The sequence below is a fragment of the Manacus vitellinus genome, unplaced genomic scaffold (assembly GCF_001715985.3).
Source record: "Manacus vitellinus isolate BGI_N305 unplaced genomic scaffold, ASM171598v3 scaffold_0_pilon, whole genome shotgun sequence".
Taxonomy (NCBI): Eukaryota; Metazoa; Chordata; class Aves; order Passeriformes; family Pipridae; genus Manacus; species Manacus vitellinus.
Genome location: NW_021938789.1, coordinates 30,448,911 through 30,467,190, shown reverse-complemented (window position 1 = coordinate 30,467,190; position 18,280 = coordinate 30,448,911).

Here is an 18,280-nt window from a genome sequence, read left to right as displayed (position 1 = left end):
GTAATTGTGAGCAATGCTGAACCCAGAAGCCCAAAGATAATTATAAAACCATAGAAAAGCTACAAAATTCTCACACATACATACTATGTTCTCTTATGGAGTTAATTTAAAAAACATGTCCATATAATTTTGATATTAAGAGACTGTTCTACATTGTTATATATATGTATATATATATATATACATATTTCCTTCCTTTGTTGGTTATACATAAGCAGCCACAACCTTTTCATTGCAGCCCCAATATTTTACACATTTATTTAAGTAAACATTTATGCTGTAAAGACAGAAACAGAATCAGTCCCTCCTAACAACTGAAGTATACCAGCCTTCTTATATCATTATAGCTGTACCTATACTGTCCCTTTTTGGAGATCCCTGTTCTGAGCAAAAGTTATGATTTTAGCTTTACCTACTGAATCACATGATCCCTTACTTAAGACTGCTTCAAAAAAAAATAAAAATTAAATTAACTTCTTCCTAATGATATTTCCATCTCGTTATTCTCCCCCGTTTTTCCCAGCTTAACAAAATTCCAGACTTTCAGCTACATATCAGGTTCATTAGCTGGACAACATCATATACTGGACCCAAGCTGTTTGCTCTATCTTTCTAGTACCACAATTTCAGGACCTAATCCAACTGCACCATTGCCAGCACCTCTTTTCATCTTACCATTGTAATCAACTAAAAGACATCTCATTTCACAGCTCTTTAATTTCTTGCTCTTTCACTTTCTAGCATATTAACTAGTATTTCCAGAATTTGTGCCTATCTCTGCCTTGCAAGGTGACTTTAATCTTTTCCTCCTTTTTTAATTTTGTCTTATTTTCAAAAATAAAATTTACTACTTCAGCTACTCTAAAATACTAAGAAGTGATCATAAAATGCAGACATTTAAAACATGCTGGCAAGGTGCACTGCTAAACTTGAAAAATTATGTACTCTAGGTCACTGCTAGGCTTCAATAGATGATCAAGGACTACTTGATACATGACAACTTTTGGAAACAAATCATCCTATGGCTACATCTTTATAATACATTGCTACATTATATTAAACATAAGCAATTAAACATCAAGCAATTGATTCTGAGATCTCCGTGACCATCAGCAGCTAGATTTCCTAACACTACTGCTTCTCACTATTTACACTATAAATTTTGTGAAGTAGTAAAGAGTATCCCATCTATGTTCAGTGCAATGGCATATGTCAATGATTAAACAAATAAACTGACCAACACACATATGGACAACTTAAAAAGAAACTATCCACTCTTAAACAGCAGAAATTTCTAAACCTTGTATGGTATCCTTACAATATATGATGATAAATATATTTCATTGATTCAAATGTAACGATGGAGAATAATTACCTTTTACTATAAAGTCTATATAAGGCTTTCTGAGATATGGAAACAGCATGAAATATATCTCTGGACCACAGAAACTGCTTCAGCAATAAGAAGAAATGCTGAGGTCAGACTTAGCTAGAAAAACACCAGGAGTGAAGAGTTATTCAAACCTTATTCAAATGAAGTAATTAGAGGTGTGTAACTTTGGATGACTGGCAGCTGGTACATTCTGTCCTTCCAGTAGTGGGATTTTCACGCTTTTTAGGGTTTTCACATGCATCCTTTGAGATTGCATGAAGTAGATTATATGAACTTGTTTAAAAACTGTACTAGGTTTAATAATTCCATATAGGGAACTAGTCACTCAAATTTACCTAAGTACCGCCTGACATGGATGGACTTCCTTCAAAATTCCTTGTCAGGCTGTATAAACATCACCTTTACTGATATCTAATGAACTACCTGCTATTAATTCAAAGAGAACTTCTGATATGTTTTGATTATACTCCATATGGGAATGTTATGAATATTTAGGATTAGTACATTTAATAAAATAATAATTCCATGAAATCCAACTTTAAGTAAGCTATGAACCTGTTATCTTAAATGTTAAAGATGGAATTGAAACTTACTGCACTACCACTCACTTTACAGTCCTGTAGTATGCAGAATAATCTCCACTTCATAGATGAGAGTGAGAACATGTGATTGAAGCACTCAGCAAATGTAAAAGTCAAAGGTACTCTTGGTGTAATTTTGTATTATAGCATGTATTATAGCATGAGGCCATGTTACTGAGAACACAGCTGCGTTGGGCAGGACACATCTCCAGGATGAAGGACTACTACCTCCCTAAGATTGCGCTCTATGGCAAACTTGCCACTGGCTGCCGCAAGAGAGGAGCCCCGAAGAGAAGATACAAGGACTCCCTGAAACAATATCTCAGCTTTGGCCATACTGATCATCATCATTGGTCTACTCTGGCCTCCAATCAGGAGACATGAAGACACACCATCTATAACGCTGCTGCTTCTTTTGAGAACACACACAGGATCATTCTTGAGGAGAAAAGACAACGCAGAAAGAATCGTGTCTTGCCAATACCGCCTAAGGAGACTTTCTGCTGTGCCTTTTGCAACCAGACTTGTCTATCTTGCATTGGCCTTTTTAGCCACCAGCGTGCTTGTAGCAAGCATGAATAGAATCCTTCTCAAATCTTCATTCGCGAAGCCTAGACATGATGATGTATACTAGTAGTAAAAAAATACTTCAGTTGCACAGAAATAATCAGGTTTTTCTAAGAGTGGAAAAGAAGAATGAACTACTAAACAGAACAAGCAGTGACAGTAACCTAACATGCAATACAATATGATCCAAGCTTCCTTTTTCTACTAGAGTTGGTTATGCTGTCTCCCAGCTTCTTGTGCACCTGCTCAGTAGCAAAGCATGAAAGACTGAACAATTCCTGACTTGGGGCAAGCACTACTTAGCAACAATCAAAGCATCAGTGGGTTATCAGCATTATTCTCATATTGAATTCAAAATACAGTGCTGTACCAGGTAAGAAGAAAACTAACTATCCCAGCCAAAACCAGGACAATCACTTAAAACTTCAGTTTGATATTTGTACAAGAGTAATTTCGAATAATAGATATTTTTCAATGGAGGTACTTGAACAATAAATTGAGACACCCTTATCGCAGGGCAATAACGTTAGCAAAATACTTTCTTAAACTTTCTTTGTTCTCATGGAACAACTTGTATGTGCCTTGAATTTTGTCACACATCCTTAGGATTTGCAAAAACACAGGAAGGACAAGACAGTAAATAGAAATCCAGCTTTTATATTTCCTATTGTGTTACTAAGTCTACTCAATAACATGGCTACAGGTTAGTAACAACAGGCTTCTGGAGTACAAAATATGTCCTTAGTGACCTGTATTTCTGACCTCTCTTAACAACTTCAGAACACTCTTCTTTTTGAAAGAGTAAACATTTTAAACTTTACTTCAAAGACATATGTAAAACGATCTTAAAACCTGAAGTTACAAGAGAACACAAAGTCCTGAAAAACAAGCACACTCTTATATCTGGGTATAAACTTATGGAAGAAAAAAATTTATTGACATGAAAATTATTGGGACCCTGTCACTGCTGTTTCTTCTGTAATACCCTTGTTTACATGTTAATGAATTTAAATCTTATCTCTGAGTACCATACAGAACTATTATTCTTATACATACATAATTAAGAAGCAAAAACATACTCAAGATTTAAAAATAAAAAGTAACACATTAAGCTGTCCATTGTAGGGTGTGAAATTCGCACATTGTGTTATTTATCATTAACAAGTTATAGGTCTGCATTAAGTATGGAATAGATAATGTAGAAAATTATTTCACTCATTTCATTCAGAGATGCAAACACTGTGTTGTGGGGGGGGAAAGGCCATGTTTCTCTGAAAGAGGATAAACTCTGCTCAAGCCCTACCAAAGCATCAGAGTCAGCTGAATTGTTTTTAGCTCACTACTTTTCCTAATTAGACAAAAGTCATACTTTATCTTTCCAAACAGCTCTGAACAGGGAGGCTAAGCAATGCTACAGTTGAAGAAAGACTGAAATAGCTTCCTAACTAAATTTTAAGATCTTCAGACAGAGAGTTGAAGTGAAGGAAGGGGAAAGAAAAGAATGTTTGAAACTGATTATTAAGCTAACATGGTTTTGGAACATAATAAAAAGACATGTTTAAATCCACATACCATTCCATAAAGACAACCTGAAGATGTAGGGTTGCTGAGGAAATGGATTCCTAACCTGAAAAATTGTGACAGCTAGAATTTACTGTATGAAAATTATTTCTGGAGCTTATCCAACACACAGATATTCATAAGTCTATTATAACTGTTTAAATGTTTTGATAAACTTTGCAAAGCTCTATTTAGATTTTTTAAAATTAATTATTTCACTAATTCTACTTTTAAAAAACATTTTTATATTCATATTTATGTGTTTAATTTTTTTACATATATGCAACCAAACTAGTCATAAACCAAGATTAAAGAAACTGCAAACCTCCTTCTTTATTCTCTCTTAAAGTGTTTGTGTAACTGAGTTATGGGAGTATCTTCGGGGTATTTTTTGTCCCTCGCATTTTTATGGATAGTCCAATATCTGCTTCCTTTTTTTTCTCTCTAAAACACAGTCCCAATTTTGTTGACTGACTAGCACAGCACCTGCAGCTATCTTTACTGAAAAATTGTCAAAACAAACTATAATCTGATGACTCTGAAAAGCCTCTTTCTAATGCAGTATTTTGTGAAATGCTCATAGCAATACAATTTTAGTGGCAAACTTCTTTGCTAGCTCTCCAGCCTGATTTGGTTCTTGAGCATTGGTAACCAGCAAAGCAGGCCTCTTTCTACATGCTCAGTGTCTTGAGTTCTGTTGTTTCTAAGCAACTGTTCATTTTTAATAATCTATTGGGCCAAATTACATTCTATTCTTGAGGCTGCTGTTTAAGACACCATCATGAACTGTGATGGATGCTTCATTTATTTGTTCACCACTTACTACCTGTAAGCTGTATTTTGCAAGTATGGCTGAGCTGCAGAGGAAGGGCTGTCTATTTGCCTTGCTTGTGCTGCTGCTAATGAGGGCAAACATAAGCTTTTGGAGAGTAAAGAGATTGTTTTGGATAGCAACTCCTCGCCTTCATTTGGCAAAAGCTTACAGAAGGCAGGAAGGGGAAAAAGAAAAAGTGGAGAAGGGGGAGGAACTCACCACACACCAAAAACCACACAAACTTTGCCCAGGGAACCTAGCAAAGGGAACTACATTGACTACTGCAACCAAGAATGCTAGTGAAAGATGTTGGACTAAAAAGTGAAGAGGAGAAAAGAATTCACCACCTTAACCTTTAATACCTGAGAGATTTGAATTTCTATTTCAAAAGTAACCATATTTAGCTTTTGTCCCAATAAATTATATTTTAAATTTGTAAAGAGTGCATACCTCAAGAAGTGATAGTCTGGTAGAACCCTGTCAAATGAACAAAACTGGAATATGCATTGCAAAGATCTCCCAGTCTCCCACATTCAAGTAATGACTAAATGCACACTCATCTACCTCTCCAAGAAGTGTAGAAGGGAATGGGGCTGTTGGAAAAAAAAAGAAAAACACAAAACCAACCAAACAAAACTGTAGAAAAAATATTTTCAAGACAAATATTTCTGTTTGGTTTTCTTACTAACTATCAAAAAAATAATATAAAAATTTCATATATTTTGTATAACAATTATTTTCATTCTTAAATGATAATGATTTTTCATATTTAGGAGCAATTCTACTATTAATAGCTTAATACTACATATTTTTTTCTACCTGTTACAGAAAAAGGCAATGGCAAATACATCAATTCTATGAATTGCAACAGGGTCAAAACCAAGACATTTGGCTAAGACAGGATGGTAACTTGATGTCCTCCCACAATTTTTTTTTCTTAAAGTTGACATTAAAAGAAATAGTAGATTATACAAGAAAACATATAGGTTTAACCTGTGGAGAAAAAAAAAAAATTAAAAATTACAAATGAAGTTTGGGTTCCATCAACAATTTTCCCCCTATTTGGTCGTTTTCTGAAAGGATTCCCTGGGTGAATGACCATCTCTCACAGTCCTGCCATTGCCCTACTACTACTTCTAGTGATACATTACACTACAATTGTTACATTTTCTGTTATAGTTTCACCATAAAGGAAAAATGTCACTAAATGCAGCATAACAGCTTGCAAATACACAGAGAGAGAACTGATAAAGCTTTGTCAACCGTTATGTTATAAAGAAATGTGACCCTGAAGACCTGTGTGGTAGCATTGCTGTGAGAAATGAATAAACATCCTTTCACTCCTTCTCGCTGACATCAAGCAGAAATGAGAAAGGGAAGTCAACAGAGGACACACACTTATGTGAAGAGCTCTGTAGAAACATCTCCAGATTCTAATCCAGACTGACAGCTATCCTATTCTTTACTAGTGTTATGTATAATGGACACATATCTCTTCCTTCAAAGTCAGCCTAACCCTCTGTTTGAATCTTTTAAAGATAGAATTAGTAGGCCTCATTTCAGTCTCCTGAACCAAAGTACACAAGAATCAACCATTTACTTGGGCAAGTAGTGGTTCAAGACAACATGTTAAAAAAAAAAAAATTTAGCAAAAATTCCCCAACGTAAATTGCATTAATTATGCAATTCTAAAAGAATTAGCACATCTATTATCTGTATGACCTTAAGGAAATTATTAATATTAATGTATAAATTTATTATGTTGAGACATTGTAACAAGTGGATCAGAAAGAAAAAGAAGGCAACTTACCACCAAGTGGAAAAATTGTTTTTTATAGCTTTTTCACTAGTTTGGAAATTTAATTTAACTGTAGTTGATATAATCACCCATTTATGTTCACAGTATCAATTAGATGCATGTTTATCTATTTCTAAATCTGTTTTTTTATTTCCTCTTCAGTTGTGAAATTGCACAGATATTAATTATATTTATCAATACACTTCCCCAGTTTAGCATGCATGCCAGATCCCAAGGTTAATTTCTCCAACAGAAATTTAAACTTCATTTATCATCTGGTATAATTTTTCTCTATTAGCACTTGCAGAAGTACACTGCCACCAATTCAGACATTATGAGGTAAGATTTTTGAAACAGCATCTAGGTAACTCTCACATAACACTTCACAGCCCTTTGGATGAATAGATAAACATTGTGTCCTCTTGGGTCTCAGAGCAAGATGGCTCTCAAGGCTTTTCCTTACTGTAGCTGGGTAAAGTGATGGCAAAAATGATACTTCTGGAGGAAGAAAGGCATCATTGCAAGAGAAACATTTCTAGGGACTTCCAAACTTTCTTTTGGTGGTGTCCTACAGTGGTATAATTCTTGTTCAATAGGAAGAGAGATAATGGGCAACAAACAAAACAAAGGACAATTCACATTTGAAGAATATGGTTGAAACATTTAGAATTCCTAGGGACTCTCTTTTCAAAGGCTACTAAAAAGTTGCAGAACAATGCACCCAAAGACAGTCCTGTTCCCACAAACACTATGCTGTTACTGCAGACAAAGCTATCGAAAACCAAAGCACAGATGGCTGGGGCTGCCCAGATGACAGTGCTGAAGAGGCTCACACACTGTACAGCTTATGCCTTAAAGTTCCACAGGATTTATCTCTTGAGATTTCAGACTTTCAACCATACATGCAGAGCAGTCATCTTATCTCCCATAACTCACCTAAAAAACTTACAGCTTGCATTCCTAGTCTAGATATTTCCCAAAACTCTCAGAAAATATCAGGTCTCAGACTCAAATTTCCTCAAAATAAGCTGTTTAATGCCCAACACAGTATATATTCTTCAACTGTACCTCACGTAGCATTTGCTTTTCAGGTAACTAATATCCGGTAAACTGTGAAGGAAAAAACCCACCAACCAGCCAAACCCAACCACCACCACCAAAACAACAAACAACAACAAAGAACCTTGAGTAGTTCAGGCTGAAGACATCTGATGTATTTTCTACAATCTCTGTAGAGAGTTACACATTTCTCTCAGCTGCAGGTTTATTTGCCATATACCTTTCCTGTCAATTTTTCTCCCATTAATTTCTAGCCTTTCTAGTAGAGACTGAAAATGATTTAAAGCAAGTGTAGAGAAAAGGTTGTCCCCATCCAAAGAATAAAATGAATAAAATCACTTCTTTGAGTAGCAGAACATATAATCCCCTTGATATAGCTAAATAAATGCTGATAAATATGTTTACAGTGATATGACGATAATGATGGAGTAATAACCTCATCTTGCAGAATTTTGTTTTTTCACGAATCTAAGGTCCAACATGGGTGATTTGACTAGCTACAGTCTATTTAACAGCCTTTTACAGAATGAGAATGTAGTTTCTTCACTACCTAGTGCTCAAAGAGAAAAAACTATCTATCTAAGTACGTTATGCACCTATTGGAAATGTGCTTAGAGAAGTAGAAGACTTAGTCTTTCTCTTCCGTACTCTAATTTATTTACAAATCAGACATAACTTAGAGTTCAGTGTACTGAATTGCTAGGAGAACTGAGGGTCCAGACTCAAAAATGCAGCTGCAAATTAGCATTAAGTGAAGACGAGGACTGTGTAGGAGCAAAATTGCTGTCTTAAATGAGAACTAATCCGCACGCTTTGAAGTGAGTCTAAAATACCTTTGTTCACCTCACTCTTATAATCCACCTCTTTATCATAATGGTTTGTCATAAAATAGAGTATTTCATTCATTTCAATGAGGTGTTTCGTGTTTCTCTCATTCATGTCATATAACTGAAACCATAAAGCATATGTGCTGTAGATTAACAATGAATTTTCTGTCTTTTCTCTCTTCCCAGTAAGCAGTGGTGGACCTTCAGTCAATAACATCAATTGGCCATTAGACATCCATTAATTCTCATGTATAAAGATGATGTTGCATGGGAAATAAGCAAAGTAAACTGAAAATTTGTTCCTAAGTCTAAAAATGCTTATCTTACTGTGGCAAATATTCAGTTCTTTCTCTGAAAGCCTAAAATGTGAAACAAAACACTGGAAAAACATGTATGCAGGCATTTCTGAAAATATATGCATTTTTTCTTCAGCAGTTACAATAAACTTTGAAATTCCTTTTCAATGCAGTATAGAAGGAAAGAAAAAAAAAAGACAACAACAACAAAGAGGACTAACCAAAATACCTAACATAAATTGTGACATGAACTTAACCTTGATAATATAAAATAGACTAGATTAACCATATGGTCCTTGGTGTATGAAAGTTGCTAAATTATTTGAGCTCAATGCATTCAGAATTCAGCAAGCGTAGTAACTACTACTATGAGTTACTTGAAAATTTACATTCATAGCCACTTTATTTCTTTGATCTTAGAAACTTATTAGTTGCAATGAATAGCTTGAAAAGTTAATAAAATGGGAATAATACTCCAAATGCCTAAGACTCCTAGAATTTTTCCTTCCTCAGAGTTTTCAGGTTCAGGATATAGTGTTAAGAAAATAAAAGAGCCTTATAATGAGGGGAAGGTGGAGAGACAGTAAGAAAAATAGTCCTTCTCTTTGCAAGTATTTTATATCAGAATAGACATAGTAAAAAAGGTAAAGTCATGGTTCTGACAAAACCCTGAGATAGGATTCCAGTGTACTAGTCATGTCGACTATACGTTCAAGTCATATCAGTTCTATAGTATGTATGCAGAGTAAGCTAATAAAATGTTAACAAACCTCAAATTTTAAGGCTTGAAAAGCATCAGGTTCTCCTGTTGTATAATCCCATTTATGTATACTCATCCATGGGGGTTGCACCACCGCAAGATCAGAGAACCAGCACAACAGCCATGAGGAAGTTGTTCCCACACAAAACTATCTGCACTATTAAAGTTCTACCTGGTCAAACACTGGTCTGAAAAATATTTTTAATTTTCAGCACTTGAGTTTACAATGTTTTATTAGGAATAAACAGATTTCTAGTGTCAAGTTTTTTTTTATCATATCATGCTTCAGAATGTGAAGATCTCAGAACCTCTTCTTTTAGGTTAAATGATGCACTGCATTCTCTGTTTCATTATAACCACTGATTTTATATTTTTGAAAAAAGCCCTAACCAGTTTATAATAAATCCCCTCGGAGTATCACTTAAAATACAGCACACAGGTTCCTATTTACCCTTTAAAAGTAATTTAGGAGCCATCAGTCAACATCTACTCTATAGTGTACCATTTTAAACTTGTATCACATTTTAACAACACTTATTTCCAGCATCCCGTCTACTTTCAAATATATCAATACATTAATTTTGTCAAGCAAAATCTACTTTCCATTAACACCATTTGACTGCATTAATTATATCAGATTCCTTCAGTTTCTGATTAACCAAATCTTATAAGAAACATTTAATCTCATCTGAGATCAGAATTATACTCATAAGAATAGAAATAGTTACTTCTTTCACCCCATTCGTTTTCAATACTAGAATTGTTCTGCCAATTTTCAGGTACTACTACTTCTGTTTTACAAGTCTTTTATTTTAAATCCTAACAAAGTTAGCTTCTTAAAACTATAAGGCTTTTGCAGATTATACTTTTATCTCTTCAGGATGAAAGAAATGACAAAAGGCACATAAATAGAATGCATCTTTTGGCAGTTAGGAGGGTCTCTAAGCATTGCTTCTTCCAAACGTGGAGAATGAGACTAGAATCATAGAATGAATCCAAAAGCTGAAATTTCTTAATAGGGTTTGAAAAAAGCTCATCATCTGCTGAGATTACTCAAGCATCAACTAAAAGATACATTTTTGCTACTATATGAAATACTTTGAAGGCAAAATGTTGGGCTTTCAGAGCTATCTGAGTACATAAAATATAGCATATTCTGTGACACTAACCCTGGTTGTTGCTGCCAACCAATATTTACAAAATTTTAGCATCTACTGCAGCATTCATAAATTGCATATATTTCATGACCAGTTCAATCACTGCAATTCACAGAATCACAGAATAGGAACGGTTGGAAGGGACCACAGTCGGACATCTGGTCCAACTGTTCAAGCAGGTCATCCTTAGAGTACATGGCACAGGATTGCATCCAGACAGTAAGGGAGACTCCACAACCTCTCTGGGCAATCTGTTCCAGTACACGGTCACCTGCACAGGAAAGATGTTTTTCCTCATATTTTCCTGTGCATGAGTTTCTGCTTGTTGCCACTTGTCCTATTGCTTGGCACCACAAAGAAGACCTGGTTCCATCCTCTTGACAACTTCCCTTCATCTACTTATAGACATTGAGGAGGTCTCCTCTCAGTCATATCTTCTCAAGACTGAACAGGTCCAGCTCCCTCAGCCTTTCCTTGTAAGAGATACAGTCCAGTTCTTTAATCCGCTGTATCCACTCCAGGTGCTCCACATCTCTCTTGTATTGAGGAGCCCAAAACTTGACACAGCAGTCCAGATGCAGCCTCATTAGGGTTGCAATTATTCAGCCTGACGACTTAAGTTCAACATATAGACATTAGCCTTGAAAGATCAAGGTGTTTAAAGCACTCCTGTATGTTCAAGTGTATGGTCAGGTCAATTGTTTCTGGTGGAAAATTCAATTCACACAATTCACATTATCTGACTGAGTTGAAGATACAATGGAGAGTAAAATAGCTTTTTTTGTGACCATTCTATTGAGTTAATAACACAATAAATGCTGTTCTTGATAAGGATAAAAAAATATTTAAAATCACATACACCTAGTATTATCTGCAATAAAAAACACTAATTAAATAATAAAGTCATTAGAAATAAATTAATGTTGTAGAGGACTGTTCTTCTAAATCTGAGAGGCTTTGGGGGTTTTGAATTAAATTTCAAAAGCATATATACACTACCTTATATTTCAGCAAGTAAAATGACATACCAAACTAGAGTAACAGAAAATTCTCTTTCTGAAGGAGGTCCAACTTAATATTATGCAGCAGATACTGCCTCAAAGATGAGAGACTGAAAGTAATATTACCATGAAGAAAATTAAATTTCCATCACTGAGCACTAATGCCATATATTTAACTCAGTAGAAATTCTAGGTGGGAAGATCTGCTGAAAACTGAAAATTTAGATGTTATGAATAGAAACACTATGGAAGTTCCATTTCTTGAAGTGTTACAGTGTTATTTTATCCTAATAAATTAGCATGTTATTAAAAGAGGCCATGTGATTAATATGCGGTGTTCTGTTAAGCAAGCTCTTAATTAAGCTAACAATTTAGAAGACACAGGAAATAAAGGAATTAATTTAGGCAGTTTGTACATGAAAAAAATTTAAAGTTAATGTTAATCATGCACTGAATAAAAGTGAAGCCAGATGGCATAACCTATGAAAAAAGAAGACAAAAAAATTTTCATTTGCATGAAACTGTAATGTGAGCAGCATCTTTTTTACTAATTAGCAGAACTTGATGATCCCACTCTCAGTACATGTAACATGTAACATATGCATTTCAGCATATGTACAACTTTCTATAATAAATATTGATAGAGATACCATACTATTTATTTGATCTTTTTCCTGAAAGTTCTTATACAGATTTGAAGAAGCATACAATAATGTTAAGTTCCTATCAAATGAGGAATGTTAATTACAGGGAAAGTAGACCCACAACATTCTTCTGGTTATACTGTGGTACTGCTTAGAAATTCAGTGAAGTAGCACACGCTTGCACTGTGAAAAGAGAAAATCAGAGGCATGGGTCATGCCTCAAAGTACTTTTATTTCAACCATTAAAGCAAATCCTCTGTCATAAAAAGGAACAAATAATCCATTTACATATCTCCTGAAACAGTCACAAAAAATAAAAGGCTAAGCAGTGGCGTGGGGGCATCAGTGCAAGAGAAGGGTAAGAAAGGAAGAAAGATTAGAAAAATGTCAGAAGATCAGCAGCAAAGGTAGGATATTCATAACTTAACTATGATATTCAGTCATTTGGCAATCTCAGACTCAGAACACGTTGGCATTATAACACAAAACTCAGTGCAACCTCAGTCATTTTTGTTACTTTATTTGGACAGTTTATTGGACTCATAGTGTAGGAGATATTCACCTTGTTTTGGTGAATACCTGAAAATAGCATTTTACCATTAAAGTCCAATTTAAGTTAGATGCTTTAACTTAAGTGTCAATCTGCTGATCTACTTCCATTACTGTTTATCAGTACCAGAAAAACAATCAGCTCACATTCCAAATTCAGTTATATCCATTACATGCCCACATTTTGGAAGCCAAAGGAAGATGCTGCCTGAAATTACTTTTAAGTCATGGTTTCAAAGATGTTTTAAGATTAACGTCATTAATGACTGCCATTTACCAATCCAGAAGTTAGGAGGTGCAACTTTCTGCCAAATTTATGCTAACTTTTGTTACCATAAGTTAAGGTATACTCATTTCTGCAATATTCAGTGGCCTTAATATGTGTAAGATAATTAGTTATATGGGACAGAGAGCTTAAATTATGATGTCAGTCTGAACATCTACCTGGAATTATGACACCATTTATATGCAACTTGATTTATCTTCGGGTCTTCAGTTTATAACTGGTTAGCCATTTCAGTTTCTACATTTTTCCTGGAAGTGATCTACAGTTACGAAAAAAAAAAAAACAACATCAAAAAATCCTGATTCGCTAGTACTGAGAATTTATTTATTAGTTTTGCTAAATACAACTCAAAATCTAACCTAGTCACCTACCATGCTATTGAATCAAGGATAATAGTGAAAAGCTATAATCACAGAATCACAGACTATAATGGCTATGTCTTTATCCGTGCTATTATAGGAAGGTTATCAGCAGACATTAGTACATCAAGGATATCAACCTCTAGGGCCCAAAACAATTTTATTACTGCAATTATTGAAAAACTAAGACACAGTAACTGGAAAAGAAGAGAGGAATAGAGGTAACATTAAAAATGCGAAGCAGAACTGTAACGATTAGAAGTAGCAAGGAAAAATACGCTATTTAAGATAAAATCTTGAAAAAGTTATTATTTTATTAAAATGCATTTAACTGTTTTTATATATATATCTTTATCATATACATACAAACACGTGTGTACATATATCATCCAAACAGGTGCACATACAGCTAATGTTCATTCTTTTAATGGAAATATTCATTATAAGTAAGCCCAGTGATATAATAAAGAACAAAGAGTACAGCAGTTCTCGGAACCACAAACATAGCTTTCAAAAAGCACTAAAGGAACTAAGAACAGTAGTATACCCTTTATGATTTTAATTTTCATTAAGACATGCCCTGCCAAAGAAAATAGCTGAATGGTTCCAGAAGACAGAAATATTTTCAAGGTCTATTAATAAATAGATGAATGTTATTCATCTAGCTACTGTCACTCAACTAATTTTCACTCAACCTGTCACTTGACTAATTGTAAAAAGAAAAAGTACAAGCCAAAACTGCATGCAATAATTATTCAGATGCGTGAATGTATGGCAAAGTAGTCTATCTTACACAGTAGGGTGTGTCTTAAGTATTGCAAATACAGCTACTATGTATCAATTTTCTGAAAGCAAAATGAATTATAGTGCATTTCAGGACACTTCATAGAATAACACAAGGGATTATATTTGCATAACACATCTGTGATTTTTTTTTACTGTTGAACATAAAACTAGACCCCCCATCCAGTGACACTTGAGGTTTTGGGCATTGCAGATCACTTTGTCTAGGGACACTGTTAGATGGGGTATTTTATTTCTTCAGATGTACAATATTTGATTGTATATCTGGCACATACTGTGTGATTCACCTCTTCTGCTCTGTATTCCGCCCCCCATCACTTCTGTGCGAGGGGTTCACCTCTTAGCCTATGCTGAGGTCAGTCAGTCTTCTTTCTAATAGAAGATATACTAAGTTATTACTAGAAGCTATACTAGATATAATAACTAACTAAGTTTTGGGAAGGAAACTGTAATATCTTCCAAAGATATAAATACTATGTACTCTGCTCACTGTTGCTGACATGAGAGCACAGTCCGGAGAATGGACATCACTGTGAGGTTATTTCTGCATCTTTACAGTCCTGAGCTGCTCTTTTATCCTGTAGCAGAGCATGGTGCTAACAATGCCAAGGTCATGTGTTTGACTCCTGTACGGGTCAGTCATTTAAGAGTTGAACTGAGTGATCCTTGTGGGTCCCTTCCAACTCAGAATATTCTGTGAAATCTGTGGATTCAACTTCTGTGACATTCCCACAGACCATGTCTAAGTTTTAGGTCAGAGTGTAGGTACATATTGCTAGCTTGCCAGATTCAAACTTGTAATAAAAGTAAAGCTATTTTCAGATCTTTAGAGATCACTTTATTTTGCCCTTACGCGCTATGGCTGTGTGAACATACCTAGGTGTTTATTGCAGCACTTTATCTACTTGGTAACACAGATCTACCAGGCAGCTGCGAATTATTTTTGTTCCAGCTACAGTATTTACCTATGGCAATCCAGACTGGCACTACTCTCCTACATCACAAGTCCCCTGTACAAACTGGATATGTAACAAAAGAAAGCAACTCTTGCAGGGGAATTTGACATTTGCAGAAGTTACATTTATAAAAGATCCATGGAAGAGCACTGGAACACAGAAGAGGTCTACGTACTGTGCTCCATATTACTATTACCATGAGAAAAAGGCCATGAAAAGCACTGCATTTGGAGATCATCCCGAATAACTAAAAAGTTGTCACCAACACTTATACTAAGGAAACTTAATGAATCCTATGGAAGAAGGAAAAAAAAAAACATTAAATATTAACCAAGCCAGTGCAGACTGCCCTTGAAACTCCTCCTTTAATTAAATCTTTAAAATGCAGATCTCAGCTCCCGTCAAAAAAAGACTGGACTGACCATCATGCAACAATTAAGGTCTAATCCTTACTTCACAGTTTGGCCAAGTTAAGTGTTTTAACTGCCTCTGTAGCCAAAGTGGACAGAATTGACTGCAAACTAAGTGGGCAAGTATTCGATAAGAAATTAGCAAGAAAGAAACAGTGGCTGCACAATGCAGACTAGTTGAAAGAGTGAATAAAATGAGTGAGAAACATGCCAAAATAAGTCAAATCTCCTCCTCTGTAACAGCTTCAGGCAATCTTTTCTGTACTACCCTCTTCTGTAAAAGAAGAGTTCAAAGATAAGAGTGAAAAGAATAACAAATCAGAGGAACAAATGAGAAGAAAAATAGCAGAAGAACAGACTTGAAAGGAAACTTAGGAAAGACAGCTCTTATAAACTAAAATTCCCACTCAAATTCCCATTCCAATACCAGTGGGAAATATCACTGGTCTGATACTTTTATTACATAACCATATGTAGTTAGAATATCCATTCGGATTATTTCAGTTTGAGATCAGCTTACTTCATAAAAGTTTAAACGATTTCTTGGGTTTCATTATAGCTAAAAGGTTTTTCATGTTACTTGTTTTATTATGTTACAGTAAAGTCCCTAAGGAACTAAAGCAAAAGGCTGTAATTCTGTTTATTGATATGATTCATATAATGGTTTTAAAATATATTGAAATTAAAATAATATGCATGTATGTAACAGATACTGCCTTATTGGTTTGTTCTTCATTTATGTATGTGACTTTAGCAGAGTATCTGGCTCAGGTAAGACTCTTTGGAAGAAAAAAAAAAGGAATGGATGGCAGGGGAAGACAGCTCTTTTCCCAAGGAGCAGCTGAGCATGCTTATGGTGGAGATACTTCGAAGTAGGTACCACACAAAGAAGGAAGTAAGAGTGGCACTGAGGAGCTTCAAGACGTGTTTCAAGCAAAGACAATAAAATTGCTGAGCATCATGTGAAGCAGGCAACCAAGTCTCAGAGGTAAAACATCCCACATACCAGATAGAAATCCACAGATTTTCCTGTAGCAAAGAAAGTCTCTGAACTAACTTAAGTAACACCCCATATGCTGGGGTACTGTAGGCAGATGTTTACAACCCCTGTCTTTTATTTCTGCTCTCCCTGACATAATCGTTTTGAGTTTTCTATATTTACAAAGGTAATCATTCCAATTTTATTCTTATAAATCAAAAAAAACCCAAAACCAAAACCCCCACAACTTTACTTCTCTGGGACTCACTACAGAAGAATATTTCCTATTACAATAGCATATTCAAGATAAGTTATCATAGTACCAACATAATATTAAACTAGTATTATAGGTAAAATCTGAAATGAATTCTTAAAGAAGAAACTGATCAACATTGGAAAACTTATGAATGCTCCATCATAAGATATTCAATCTTAGTAGTAGATATTCAATCATTCCTGAATAGACACTGACACACAGAAATAAGTCTGACTGTTAATAATTTATATTGAAAACAAGTCAGGTAATAAAATTCTCTGTTCTTACACTCGTTATGCAATTTTTTTTCCCCACAGAAGACAAATAATTCAAATAATAGGATTGTATAAAAGATGATGCATCCATTTTATTCACAAAAAAGTGTCCAAAATATTTTCAAATAATTAATAAGAATATGGATCTTTATTGTAATGTAGGTGTACAATGTTTGATTAAATACTATTCTGTTAATAAGCAGAGTAAATTCTTATATTTCACTAGTTTCTCTTTTGTTATTAGAAATCTAATGTAATGTCATATCTGCTTTTCTGGTAAAAAAATATTCTTCACACCAAAAACATTCTTACATTAACCTGAATTACACTTTGTGCAGAACAGATATCTTCAATTAAAGAAGTGAATGGATAGATATAATTCTTAGTAAGATATTTTTCCTATATTCTGAAATCATACATCTTTCCACCTAATTTCATCTAACTCTGCACTGAGCATCCCCATAAAACATACAAACACATTTTAAAATGTTTCAAACACATTTTAAAATGTTTTAAGTAATCATATTGAATGATAAATTTTCAGATGACAAGTGGTTATATAAATTTGAATACAAAAAGTTATCAAGCCTTTCTGGTATAAACTAACAGTACAATACTGAGGTAAAATACATACAACTTCACTTTGAACAAATTTGACTGTTTAATGTACATGTTTTTTTGAATTCTGTAATTCTATGCATACTGTTTTTTCCTCCTAGGACTTAATGTCTTATCACATTGGGAGTGGGGCGAGCAGGGCAGGGAGTGGATTTGGAGAAAACTTTATTACAATCATTGTTCTAATAAACCATATTGTAATTTTTTGTTACTCTCCTTTTCCTCTCTTATGAAAGGACTAGAGGAGTCTTTCTATCCAAACTTATTATTTTTTCCTTCCTTTCAAGTCTTGATATTTTGTATAAATCACTCGATCACAGTAATGGCTAAA